This window comes from Lissotriton helveticus, chromosome 8 (genome assembly GCF_964261635.1).
Source record: "Lissotriton helveticus chromosome 8, aLisHel1.1, whole genome shotgun sequence".
In the NCBI taxonomy this organism is placed as follows: Eukaryota; Metazoa; Chordata; class Amphibia; order Caudata; family Salamandridae; genus Lissotriton; species Lissotriton helveticus.
In genome coordinates this window covers 722,911,251-722,925,889 of record NC_136069.1, presented here as the reverse complement: position 1 = coordinate 722,925,889, position 14,639 = coordinate 722,911,251, and positions in this window count along the sequence as shown.

Genomic DNA, 14,639 nt, shown 5'->3' with positions numbered 1-14,639 from the left:
GTCACCCCCACAGAATTCACTTTTGCGCGGATGCGCACCCAAATCCTCCTTTTGTTGGCCTCAGGCACCCTTCTCGAGTACTTCCCGAACAGGTGGTTGTGGTCCTTGGACACTCCCTCTATCAGATGTTCTAACTCTTGTTCTGAAAATTTAATTTTCCTTTTCCTTCCTGTGGAAGTTTCACCTGCACCTTCCTGTGACATGTTGTGAACAGGGGTGTCTCCTGGATTTCACCTGTAGGTACTCTGGAGGGGAGCTCTGGCAATGCTGCTTCCACTTCAGGCTCACAATGCTGAATGAGGGTGGAACCTGCCTACTTCGTGGTTGTTATGTCATCACTGTGCTCAGAATGCGACTTCCCGTTTTTGCGATCTCGCAATTAGCGAGATCGCCATTTGCGATTTCGGTAATTGCGAGATCGCTATTTCAACAAGGGTATCGGCCGATTCTGCGATTTTTATGCGATTTTCGGAAACTCGCAATCGGCGATTGCGGCAGATTGCGATTCGCTTTTTTTAATCACATTTTTTTTTTTGTAAAATAAAAGGAGCCTTGAATCGAGCCAGCCAGGAGAATCGCATTTTTTAATGAATGCCATTCTGCGATTTCTAAATTGCGATTTGCTTTTTCTCGCAATTTAGGAATCGCAGAATTTGACATTGATGAATCTAGGTGATTGAGTGGTGTATAGTAGTACAGTTGTGGGTGTAAGTAACTAAAGCATCAATAGAGATGGCTGATAGGATGAAAGAAACATAAATAAGAAGTCGTAAAATACCCTAAAACTGGAAATTGCTGGTAAAAACAGCAGTGTCATGAACTGATTACCTGAAAGAAAACCCAACATAAAATAAAAGTGCATATTTTGAAAGCAAGAAAACCAATGTAAAATAAAAGTCACATCTCTTGAAAGCATTCTCCTAATAAAAGCAATTAAAAAAAAAACATTCTTCCCAAGGAAGAACAAGTGCTAACAGAAGAAAAGAATGGAAGCCTGCTGGAGTTAAGCAATCTAAAGATTGCAAACGAGAGTGACAGCAAAAACAACCAATGGTATGCTGTGGGTAGGTGGGTTGTAAGTCCACTGAATAGTAAACAAAATGTCTTACAGCAGAGCCATGCCTTGTGTAGGGGAGACCTAAAAAATTCAATTTTGTCTAATTAAGTGATTTTTAGACAATAAACAGCTAAAGGTGGCTCAAATGGTCATTAGAAAAAAAACATGCAACATACATTTTCATCTAAAATGTATACTTTTTAATTGCCAAAAAAAGAGGGTGGTAATACCATCTTTTATTTAAGTTTTAACGATTTTTATTGATGAATGAAAAATAATTATAGCATAATAAAGGATTAATATCATAAACTAGAAAAAGATAATAAGACATTGTATTAGAAAGAGGAAAGTAGGAAGAGAAGGAGAAGGGGGAGGGAGAGAAAGAGGGAAAAAAGGAAAAGGGGAATATATAATAATTGAATAAGCAAACAATATTACAATAACATGTTCCTAATGCATTATATCAGCATATAACAATAAAATAGAAAGATTTAAACAACAATGGTTATAAAAGTCATGGTGGTTTGAATACCTCTTCCCTATAGGGTTCATGTAAGGACATTTTTTTAGCAGATACATTTAAAAAGTTTGTGACAGGCAACCAAAGTAAGTCTCTTTTAATTGCAAGCGAGATGGGATATACATAAGCTCTATCTAACCTATGATTATAACAGACTCCGTACCACCATGCCTGGAAAGAAACCGCAGAGGTATCCTTCCATGATTCTGTAATTTGCTGAAAGGCAACAGCAAGGAGTAAATCAATAATATGCACCCCAGTGGCTTGTGACGACCAATCTTCAGAAATGTTTCAGAGAAAAATATGAATGAAGGAAAATGGGATATGAGTATGAAAAATATTGTTAATGTGTTGCCAGTCTCGAGTCCAGAAAGTATGAATGAGTGGACAAGTAAATGACATATGTTTGAGGTCTGCGGATGCATTAGTACAAGACCAACAAGTAGAGGGAATGCTAGGATCGATGTTTTGAAGTTTAGCAGGGGTGATGTGAAGTCTATTATTAAACAAAAATAGGGTCTGTGTTGTATTAGCTGCTCTAGAGGACTTCCGTATTTTAGCCCAGATGTTATTCCAGAGTGAAACGGTGAAGGATTCACCAGGATCAGATTCCAAACTATGTTCTACGTCTAATTTATCTCTCGAAAGGGGGATGTTAGTTAAGAGTTTATAGATTTGAGAGGCAGAGGGCGTATTGCATAAAATTAAAGTTATGTTAGAAGATGAAGGGACAAGTGGAGGGTTAGAGGGTAAATCGTTATAAGAAGATTGAGCAACTGCAGTCAAAATATGAGGGAAGGGAAAAACGAGATTGCAGTGTTGGGAATGGGATACAAACACCAGCTTGAAAAAGCTGACAAGTCCATTTAAGGCCCTAAGCAAACCAATCCTTCCAAAAGATCAATTTATTATTAACTTTGATATGCTTATTTATATTTATATATTTATTTATTTATAATTGAATTTACAGCGCAACAGCTACCCAAAGGTTTCCCGGCGCTAAAAACGCAGAATGAAAAAAGAAAGAATATAAAATCAATGTAAATGGAGAATCTATTGATTAAAAAGCCAGGTTTTTTAATTTTTGTGAAAAATGTGATAATGTGGTTCCACGCGAAGGGAAAGAGGCATGGAATTCCAAAGTGCTGGAGCCAAATGTGAAAACGAACGGCCCCCCATTTTGATTCTCTTAATCCTTGGAATTTGGAAGTTATGCTGATTAGAGGATCGAAGGAGGCGTGAAGGACAGTATTGATGAACTAAGGCCTGTAGATAGTGGGGTGCTACCCCAGCATTGATCCTATGCATATAACAAAGAGCTTTAAATTGAATGCGGCTCTCAATCTTAAGCCAGTGCAAATCGCATAACGCGACTGAGGTAGACATTCTATTTGGAAGATTGCAAAGCAATCTGGCGGCAGAGTTTTGTACCACCTGTAACCTGTGCAACACTTCCTTACCCACCCCCAAGTACAGAACGTTTCCGTAGTCCAGTCTAGATGTTATAAGAGCTTGGACTACCGTTCTTTGGGTGGGCAATGGAAGCATCCACAGGATTTTTTTCAGCCATCTCAAGATGACAAAGCAAGTAGAGGCTACCTTACCAGCTTGTTGCCTCATGGTCATCAACCATGAAACCAAGATTCCGGGCGGTTTGCACAGGAAGCGGCGGGGGTCCCATCTGTGAAGGCCAATGTTGAGGGCCCCAGAGGGTTTTATTTTTGCCGAAAAGAAGAAACTCGGTTTTACCACCGTTGAGTTTTAATTTATTGGTGTGCATCCAGTCTGCAATGTTTGTTAACCCGGATCTCAGCAAAGAGATGTTATTATTAGATTTGGTGGGGAGCGAATAAATAAGCTGGGTGTCATCGGCGTAGGAATATACGTGAGCCCAGCTTGCTCAGCAATAACAGCTAAGGGACTAACATAAATGTTAAAAAGCAGAGGGCTCAATATGGAGCTCTGAGGAACTCCATATTGAGACAAGTGGACTTCAGATTTGGACGTAGAAGAGAAGACCTGAAAGGTCTTGTTCGTCAAGAAACTGGATATCCACTCAAGTGCCGAACCCGTGATACTGCATAATTGAAGGGTATTCAAGAGGATAGGGTGATCAACTGTATCACTTAAATCAAGAAGAATAAGTGCCACGGTTTCACCTCTATCCACTTGAAGGCGGATGTTATCAGTGACGCCCAGTAATGTGGACTCAGTAGAAAAACCTGTGCGAAAGCCAGACTGAGAGGTGTGGAGAAGATTGTGTGTCTCAATGAAGTTAGCAAGCTGGGCATTAATGTGCTTCTCCAAAACTTTTGAAAAAATTGGGAGAAGGGAGATAGGACGGAAATTAGATGGTACTTCCGGGTTCAGGTTTGCTTTCTTCAATAGAGGGACAATCATGGCGTGTTTCCATGCTGCAGGAACTCTGGCTTCCAATAGGGACGTGTTTAATAATTGCATGATTAAGTTTAGTGTGAGGGGACTTAAAGTTTTGAGGACTGAGGGGGAAACAAATCATTAGGGGAACCAGACTTGATACTAGTGAGGATTTTGCAAAAGGAAGTAATATCCAGTTGAGACCATTGATCTAAAGTAACACCGTTGTTAAAAAGTGATGAATTTAACAATTGTGTACGATCATCTTGTGAAGAGAAGAGTGGTTGGTAAATCTTTTGAGCATTTTTAAGAATGGGAAAAGTTAAGGAGAGAGGAGTATGGGAAAATTAGATAAATTCTTCAAAAGAAAATGCATGAAAAATAGATTTTTCAACTTCCACCCATAAGGGGTAAAGTGTATTGTCAGATTGATTGTCAGGTAGAAGAAAAGCAGATTGTTTAAGAAAGAAAGCAGAGTGATAGGAGTGAAAATCTGGGAAATTAACTCCTCCAATATTTTTAGGTTTTTTAAGCTTAGAAAGGGACATTCTTGCCATTTCGTTATGCCATAAGAATTTGGATAGAAGAGCATACAGCTTTTTATAGTAAGACTAGCAGCCAGTCCCGACGTTGACCCGGTATGAAATAGAATGTGTGTAATGTGTGTATTTGGCAAGGGCAATTTATTTTAAAATCTCGCGGTAGACAACATTTTTTGTTTCATTAGAATAGGGACGGAAAAGGCCCAGCTGCAGCCCTGGTTGATGTTAGCAGATGCGTGTAATTGGTGTAGGGATCCGCCGCCTGAGCCCGGCTACAGCCCTGGTTGATGTTAGCAGGCGCGTGTAATGTCGTTGAATGAGAGAATTAGCAGCCGCGGGTAAATCCGTTTAATGAAAGTGTTGAGTGACAGCGAGTAGGAGAGGCTGCAGTAATTGTCCCCGCAGACACACTCATTTGCGTGTTCCCCCGCTTGAGGCCCAGGTGCAGGCCTGTTTGATGTTAGGAGGTGCGTGTTCCCCCGCTTGAGGCCCAGCTGCAGCCCTGGTTGATGTTATCAGGCGCGTGTAATTAGTGTACTGATCCGCCGCCTGAGCCCGGCTAGAGCCCAGGTTGATGGTAGCAGGCGCGTGTAATTTCGTTGAATGAGAGAGTTCAGTAACAGCGCACAGGAGAGGCTGCAGTAACGTTACTTACCAGGCCTCCAGGTGAACGCGTTTGTCACGCCCCCAGCACACGGCTACAGCAGACGATTTTCTGATTAATGTACGACCCACATGGCATGAAGGGCGGAACGTAGCACAGGCCCCCAGCGTTTCTCACGCCCCCAGCGTGCCCCTTGATGCAGCGCAATTGCGTTCACATGGCATGAAGGCCAGACACACGCCCCTAGCATTTCTCACGCCCCCAGCGTGCCCCTTGATGCTGCGCAGAAACGTAATTGGCGCTTGTATGTACGACTCACATGGCATGAAGGGCAGACACACGCCCCCAGAGTTTGTCACGCCCCTAGCACACGCCCACAGCCCACGATGTGATGGCCGTACCACACGCCCCCAGCGTTGGTCCGCCCCCAGCCCACGCCCACAACGCAGACACGATCACAAGGGACTACTTTGCTGGCACGGTTCTTTTACCTTTTAAATGTATCGAGGAGTTGGCCTAACGGCTAAGGCGCTCGACGTCGGACCTGGGGATCTGGGTTCGAGTCTTGGTAACGACGCCAAAACTCCTGTGATTCTGGGCAAATCACTTAATCTCCCCATGCCTAATAAAAATGAATGTGTGTCCTCATGTAACGTAACTGGTGCTATGTAAAGCGCTCTGATACCTGATTCAGATCGGGTCAAGTTCGCGATATATAAAACTCTGCAAAAAAATATATATATGGTGGCCGTCTGCAATCTTTATGAAAGCATAAACTATTTAATGGAAGAATTTCACATTTATCAGCATTTAATTTATAACCGGAGACAAGGGCAAAATCATCTACTTCTAACAAAAAAGCTGGTAAGTAGGTTTGTGGATTAGAAATAAATAATAATTTATCATCTGCATATACTGAGAGTTTTAAAAGTTTGTCACCATATGGGAAACCTGTAATAACTTTATTTAATCTAACTTTGATTAAGAAAGGTTCCAAGGCAAGAATAAATAATAATGTACAAAGGGGGGAAACCTTGCCGGACTCCTCTATGCAGCGGAAAAGAAAGTGATACAAGACCATTGGCTAAAATAAAAGATTTGGGAGAGGAGTATAATAAGGAAAAATAATTGATGAATTTTGTGCCAAGACCAAACCAAACGATCTATTAGGATGGCGGTCGGATGGGCGCTGCCGGGTAGGCAGAGGTCATCTGCTCGCGATTGCAACCCAGAAAACTGCCGGTCCCATTAGCATGGCGGTGACGACCGCAAGATTTTCTGCCCGCCACTTTTCCGTCAGTAGCAGTCCACTCACCTGCCTGGTGGGTGGAGCTGGACCGCTAAAATAGGGCCGGTGCAGTGCCAGGCTCCGCCAGCATGATTATAATGCACTGGGGGTAACCATGGTACCCCCCTACACGTCCCTGTACCAGGTGGCAGTCACTGTGCAGTGCCTGCAAAGCAGTGCAGGGATATGCTGGACATGTTTTTTTGGACATTGTGGAGGTGCTGCTGGCAGCAGGCAACCGCCCCAATGTTAAATCCCGCAAGGGTACACCTGGTTATGCCGGGTCCTAATGGGCGGTGTTTTCCTGCTACCATGGGGGTCGGAGTGATTTTCCGACCGCCATCCTAATAGACCCCCAAGTAAGTGTTTTGGAAAAAAAGGCCAACTGACTCTATCAAATTCAATGAAATTGAGGCTAATTAATTTTTATACGTTTTGGGTTTACCTAATGCATTAAAAAACAGTTGAGTGTTATCATTTAAATGTCGTCCTTTAATGAAACCACATTGTTCTTTCCAAATCAAATGGAGCACAAAAGAATCTAAGCGAAGGGCAAGTATTTGTGCAAAAATTTTATAATCTAAATTGATCAAAGAAATGGGCCTATAATTTTTGCATAAAGTATGGTCTTTATTTTCTTTAAGGAGGAGACATATTAAGGCCTCTTGAAAGGATCCTTCCGATTTCTGGATAGAGATCAAGTGTTGAAATAATTGATAACGTTTAGGAAGAAGGATATGGGAGAAATGAGAGTAGAATTCAATTGTAAACTCATCAGGTCCCGGAGCTCTACCTTTCTTAATAGAGTGAATGGCGGTCAAAATATCACTGGTTTGAATATCGTCTTCTAGGGAAGAAAAATCTACTTAAGGAGGAGGAGTGATAGAAGATAAGTAATGAAGAATATCTTCTTGGCGAGAGGGCGATTCACGAGTACAAAGGGAATTATAACAATTTGTGAATTCTAAAAGAATATCTTCGTTTTTATGAACCCTAGTGTTAGCTGAATTAAAATGTTGTCAATTTTAGTTCGTTCTTTTTTAATCCTAAAATAGTTAACGAGAATTTATTTTCCCAGCCTTATTTTGGGCACCATAATATTTAGCACTGGATTTAAGCAAAATAAGATTAGCAGATTCTGTTGAAAGGGTATTAAACGAAAATTTGGCTTTTTTTTTTTTTAACAGACCTTTATTATACTTCGTGAGTCATACACAGCCAAGCGCCTACAACCCTGAGGCCGGCAGAAAAGTAATACACATGTCATATTTATACGTTAACCTGTTATATCAAGATAGTCTCGTACGACCCTCGGCATTATACCGCAAAGTTTGAGGTCTTAAAGTTTTCACATTTTGTATACTATCAACTGTGAACTCCAAAAGTACAAACTTCTTAACAAAACAGATTTGAGACTCATACAGAACACCTAGTGCATCAGTAGTATGTAAGTGATATACGGTGTGTCCATTTACACTGGGCCATATGTAGCAGATTTTCCACCAATCATTCTTCATTACTGGAACAGTCTTCTTCTCCTGTATTCAATGTTAGTAAGTAGTTCGTGAGATAGCCCCAGAAATCTTTGGGCCTAGATTTTGCAGGTAGACCCTCCTCGTATGTCTGTAGTTTATCTCTACAGCTGGTCATGTCTAGTAACCATCTGGACTTTTTGGGCACTTGCTTACTGTGCCAGCATTGTGCAATCTGTCTCTTGGCTAACAGCAGTGCTATCGCACAAAACTTACGCCGTGCAGCTCGAAGTTGTCCTATCAATCCCAGTAGACAAATGCGTATTGTGCATTCTAACTCAACTTCCAACATAATAGATAGTACATTGATTACCTCCCTCCAGTAATCCTGTACCGCGGGACAGTACCATGCTAAATGTGTAAACCCTGCCCCTTCTCTATTACAGCGCTTACACCTGTCATCCGTCTGTAGTCCAAATTTATACATGCGCACAGGTGTGTAGTACGCCTGATGTATAAATTTATAGTGTATAATTCTTAAATTACCGTTAGGAGTGAGGAGTTGTGTCAGTGTACATGTTTCTTGCCATTCCTCTGCTGACAGTGGATCCTCAAGTCCCTCGTCCCAACGTGCTTTGGCCATGTCCGTGGTATACGGTGACTCAGCCTGTATTGTACTGTACAGTCTAGACACCAGGTGTGAAAGATTTTGGGTGGTAATGATCATCTGCAGTGCCTTCAGGCTTTCGGGTTCAGCAGGAAATGTTGGGAAGTGTGCCTGCATTGCTCTCCTTAGCCTATAGTGTGTGAAGTGGAACATGGGCGTTTTATTTTGGACATATATCAGCTCATCCTCTCCTATAAAGGAGCCCTCGTGAAACATGTCCCCCATAGTCTCAATACCAACTTGTTTTAATAGTGACATGCCCACTTTTTCCCCCGTGACTGACAGTGCTCGGTGGTATGATAAGGGCATCGCCTGTGCATACAAAGGTGTCTTATGCGCTAATCGTCCCAGTTTTCCCCAAGCCTTAACGGTGGTGTCCACTGTGTTAATGTCTCGAGCATGTAGGGGCGGTCGGACATGAGAGAGGATTGATGTCAATGGTATTGGTGCCGCGTCTCCTTCCTCAATAGCAGTATGTGTGAGGTATGGTATTTCATGGAACCAATATGCAGCGTATTGTGCTTGAGCGCACAAATAATATAGTAGAAAGTCTGGAACTCCAAGACCCCCTTTGACATAAGGCAGTGTTAGCGTCTGAAGGTCCACACGTGCTTGCTTGCCCGCCCATATAAGTTTCAGTACCAGTGACTTGATATTACGGAACACCTCTGCTGGTGGTTCAATAGGGATATTATTAAAGAGGTATAATAGTTTAGGTAGTATGTTCATCTTAACGATCGCTATTCGATCTGCTAGCGACAGTGGCAGTTGTATCCAGCGCGTTATTTTATCTTCTAATTTAGAGATAGCTATACCATAGTTCGATCTGACAACCACTTCGGGGTCTCTATGATATAGTATACCCAGGTACCTCACAGGGTCCGATTGCCATTCCAAAGGGTATTCAATGTCTTGAGGGGCCGTCGTATCCGTCAGGGGAATAATCGAGGATTTCGACCAGTTTATAGCCAGACCTGAGTAACCCCCAAATTTAATGTATTCAAGTAAGATTGGATTTAAGTGTGTGCCGGGATCGCGGAAATACAACAGCATGTCGTCCGCGTACATCGATATATGGAGTGGTCTAGATGGGAACTGCAACGCTGAATCCTTGTAGTTTTGGCGTATTATGCAGGCTAGTGGTTCGAGTGCTAACGCAAATAATAGTGGCGAGAGGGGGCATCCCTGCCTCGTACCTCTCTGAATAAGGAAGGATTCCGATATATAACCATTAACGCGCACCCTGGCACATGGTTTGGTATATATGAGTGAGACCCACTGTACAAATCGTTTGGGGAACCCCATTCGAAGTAAAATAGTCAGCAGGTATTCCCATTCGATGGAATCGAATGCCTTAGCGGCATCTAACATAACTGCCACTGCTTTGGTTGATGGATGGAGATAATGTGATAAGGCGAACAGTGATCTAGTATTGTGGGATGTAGAACGCGTAGGTATAAAACCCGCCTGGTCCGGTAGGACCAAATTCGTCATCAGAGGTTTCAATCGCAGGGACAGTAACTTCGCCAATATTTTAGAGTCAGTGTTGATAAGGGAGAGCGGCCTGTAGGAGTCGCACCTTTCGGGGTCTTTGTCTGGTTTGAGGAGCGCTATTATTGCTGCCTCACGTAAGGTTGGGGGTAGTTCCGACTTGTCAAACGCTGCTCCATACATGCTTACCATATGTGGGGCAATAATGTCCACATATCTCTTGTAGAATTCATTAGTGAACCCGTCGGGGCCCGGTGCTTTCCCATTTGGTAGAGTCCCAATCACTTCAGTGATTTCCTCTACCGTGATCGGTAATGCCAATAGTTCTCTCTGTCTGTCTGAGAGCCATCCTATTGCCACATTTTCTAAATATTTAAAAGTGTCCTCTCGTAATGCAATTGGTCGGGAGCGGTATAGCTCTTCGTACTTCTCCGCAAAACAGTGTAAGATGTCTGCAGCCTGCGTGTGAATTGTGTCCTCCTTCGTTTTAACACGTAGGACAGGTGCGTGTCCCTTGCCATCACAGATTTTGGCCGCCAGTGTACTGCTTGGTCTACCACCCTCCCCATATGTTCTGGCTGAGTGTTTCCTATCTAAGTATTTGATTTCATCTTCCACGAACGTTTGATGTTCCGAGTGTATTGTTCTCAGTTCCCCCAGGACCTTGATATCTTGTGTATTGTCATAACTCAGTTCCAGTTCCCTCATGCGTGTTTCGCAACGTGTAATTTGTCTTCGTATGTCTTTTAGGACTCCTATCGTAGTGCTCATGCATACTCCACGTATCGTGGCCTTGAACGCTTCCCACAGTAGACCCGGGTCGTCCACCATAGGTTCATTCAAGAGGAAGTATTCCTGTATCGCGTTATGGATAGTGTCCGCATAGACCGTGTCAGTGAGAGCACTTGAGTTAAATCTCCAGTGAAAAGGGGGAGTGGAATAGTTCGGAATCACCAGCGTCAACAACACCGGATTGTGGTCTGACAGGGTCCTGGTCAGGACTTTTATATCTCTCGACCACAATGCAATGCTATCCGACCCCAGCCAGTAGTCCAAGCGTGACCAGCTATGATGAGCCGCGGTGATATGAGTAGTCCCTGGTTGATCGGGGAATTTATGTCTCCAGATGTCTGTCAGTGACAAGTCTGCGATCATGTGTTGCAGTTTAGCCCTGGCTTTCTTGTGCGGTTGTGAGGAACGGTCCACCCCGTCCACCCTCGTTACATTCCAGTCCCCTCCGCAAATAATGTGTGTAGTCGCTAGTGTTTGGAGATGTGCCCATAGCTCTTGGAAGAACTCCGGGAGTCCGTGTTTGGGCCATACGCATTGAGAAGTGTTATCTTTTGTCCACGTAGGGTGCCTGACACAATAATATATCTGCCGTTCGGGTCCCTTATCACCGTATGTACCGTGAAATTCAGGCCTCTCCGAATCAGTGTGATCACACCTCTCGAATAAGAGGAGTAGCTTGCGCTGTAGGAGGCTTCCGACCAGCGACCCCCAATATGTGTGTGTGTGTGTTAGGTGCGATATGCGTTTCCTGCAGTACAGCAATGTCTACCTCCCATCGCTTAAGATAAGCGAACACCTGCCTTATTTTTTTCGGCTGCGTTAGTCCCCGTACATTCCATGTGAGTAGGTTTATGTGCTTCCTATTGGTGTTTCCAGCTACCTGTGCCATCTATCCATCAGAGTGGGCGATCTAAGCAGCAGATGTCTATTAAATACATAACAGTATGTCATATCCCCAGATGATAACAACGGTACTTCACTAGTTTCCTGCACACCAATCCTTCTTATCTGAACATGCGGTATCCACTTCAGTCTCAAATCTGTAACTTTGTCCCCCTGCCCCCCTCACCCCACCCACTCCAGCACCCCAATTCTGCCGAAGCCATTTACCCATTGTAAACATCCCTTATTCAACAGTTAAATACAAACAACTTTTGTGGGGATTACCCTTTTGGAGGTCCGCCTGGGGCACAACTCTACACCCAACTTAATGGGAGCAGACGACTTCCACATTTACGCTACACATGTACGTGTTATGGCTATCCATCCTGGTACCCCCCCCGCCCCCGGGATATACTAGAGAGTCAAGGCAGCACCCGTTGGCCGTCTATTTCTCCATATTAATGCAGCAACTTGTGGAATCAACGCAGTATTGCCGCACAGTGTGTAATGGCTGCGCAGTTCTTGACCGGCCATGTGCGGTGACCCCTTCCGACGACCAAAAGCGCATTGTGTTATACTTTGCGGAGCCCCCGGTCATGTAGACCTGTAAGTCAACATTTCAGTAACATGCAAGGGGTATGTTTTCAGTTCACTCACAAGTCCAGCCGCGGTATACACAAGTTCGGGCCAAAAGCTATGAATCCGAGTCAACAAAGACTGCAGGACATATTTCCTATGCGTGCAGCCTTCTCGGGTGAGCAAAGAAAGAGAATCTTACCACAATTCCGCCTAACTCCCCTTTCAGTCTTACTCTGCTCCGTCGAAGTCTGTGTGTTGGTCGTCTCGTGCTCGCTGCTTGTTGTGCTGCACCACTTTCTTGACGAAGTCTTGGGCTGCCTTGGGGGACAACAACACCACCGCTTTGTCTTTCCATGTCACTCGTAGTCGTGCCGGGTACAGCATGGAATACCCGACGTTCAATTCCCTAAGTTTGGCCTTAACCGCTGCATATTCCTTCCGTGCTTGCTGGACCGCAACCGTGTGATCCGGGTAGAACTCCAGGGTGTTGCCTTGATGTGTGATCTTCCCTTTCTCGTGAGCCAGCCTCAGAATGGTATCCCTGTCGCGCTAGTTGAGGATTCTCGCCACAATTGGCCTTGGCGTTGCACCAGGCTTCGGTTTGGGCGCCAACGATCTGTGTGCTCTTTCCACTATGAAGATGTGTGAAAACGCTTCCGCCCCAAAAATGTCTCTGCACAATTGCTCTATGTAGACCTCCATCTTGCCCGTGTTGGTGGATTCCGTCAGGCCCGCAACGCGTACATTATTGCGTCTGGAGCGCGCTTCCAAATCCCCCTACCTTGCTTTAATCACCTCCAGGATTCGCTCCATACCGGTACACTTGCTAGTCGTGGCGTGTGATTCATCTTCCACTGCTGATATCCTTGATTCTGCGTGCTCCAGCCTTTCGTCGTGTTTCTCAAGCTTGTCCGACATACCGTCCATTCTACAGGTAAGGTTATCCAACTTCCCATTGATGTCTTGTACATTTGCTTGGATAGACAGTAATATCTTTTCCATGTTAGATGTAGGTTCCACAGACGACGTCTCGTCTCCATTCGTCACTTGTTCCGCGCCCTTTTGCACTTTCTTGCCCTCGAAAGAGATTTTCTGTTGTTGTTTGTCCGGTTTTCCCATTGTAGACGGTCCAGGAGGCCCTGTATTCCCCAGTTGTCTCGCGGATCTGGAGGGTCTAGTTGACGCAGCCGTAGTTGCACTGTGCGTGATTTTTGCGGGGTACCAGTGTACTAGGTCGTCCAGTTTAGTACTTCATCGGATCGTACCACTTGTTAGGCCAGATCTCAGTGGTCACCTGTGTTCGCCTCTTTCCAACTGTAAGACCTGACACTGTAGTGGCAATGTCAGATGTTTGCTTAGTGTCTCATGTGCTAAGTTGACTACTCATGTCGTAGGTGCGCCTGATTTATTGTGGACGCTCAGTGTCTCTATGGAGCTACTCTATGCGCAGTCTCGTGCACGTGGCAGGGATCCAATCCTACAGGGTCTATGCCCTTCCCAGACCGGCGTCTCTTTAATGCTATGGAAATATAGCTTCACCCTTCGCGCTGTATCTAGTTGGCGCCTCCGTCCTATGCTCATGCCAGGGCCTCGATAGTAGATGCCAGTATGTGAGTTTTTATCCAGTGCTGTCTCCGCGCCTCATCCCCCAGGTGCTCTTTTCAGTATTTACTCGTACCTCATTCTCCCAGGCTGGCAGCGGTAGAATCGCGCGCATTGGATCAGCTGTGACGCGGAGCACGCACCTTCCCTCCCAGGCGTGCGGTTCTGACACAGGCTCAGAGGTGCACCCGGCAGCGGCTCCGTGGCGGGTTTCAGTGGCCCTTCACAGTTTGTTCGGTCCGGATCCCACTGAGTTCTGCAGCCCCGTTCTCTTGAGAGCACCACTGTGCTGTACTCCAGCCACCTTCCGTGTGCCTCACTCCACGTTCCCAGTCAGGGGCTGTCCCTTCAAGCCCCCAATGTACCGGACATCTGCGCTATAATTCGCCGCCTCTGGGTACTCATCGCAGTCTTTCGCGCCTTGCCTATGGGCGCCGCCATTTTGTCGATGTTCGCCTCCCCGGGCATAGCGTCCTAAAGGGGCCGTTCACCATTGCGCCCAGCAAAATCACATAAATATTTTCTGGCACACACAAGTCCACGCGCACAGCAATCACCTGGTGTCTGTTAATGTCTCTTAGGTGTCGCTGGAATCTCCGCTTCGTTATGCACTTCATATGAACGCGGCGGGAGCCGCCATCTTGCCATCCCGCCTCCGGTGCTCCAGTACTTTTCGCCGTTTCATGCCACCCGTGCGTGTTTCGGGAGCTTGCGTTCGTCGCCTCCTGTGCCGGATGTATTCACATCCCCGATGTCATGCTTTCCAG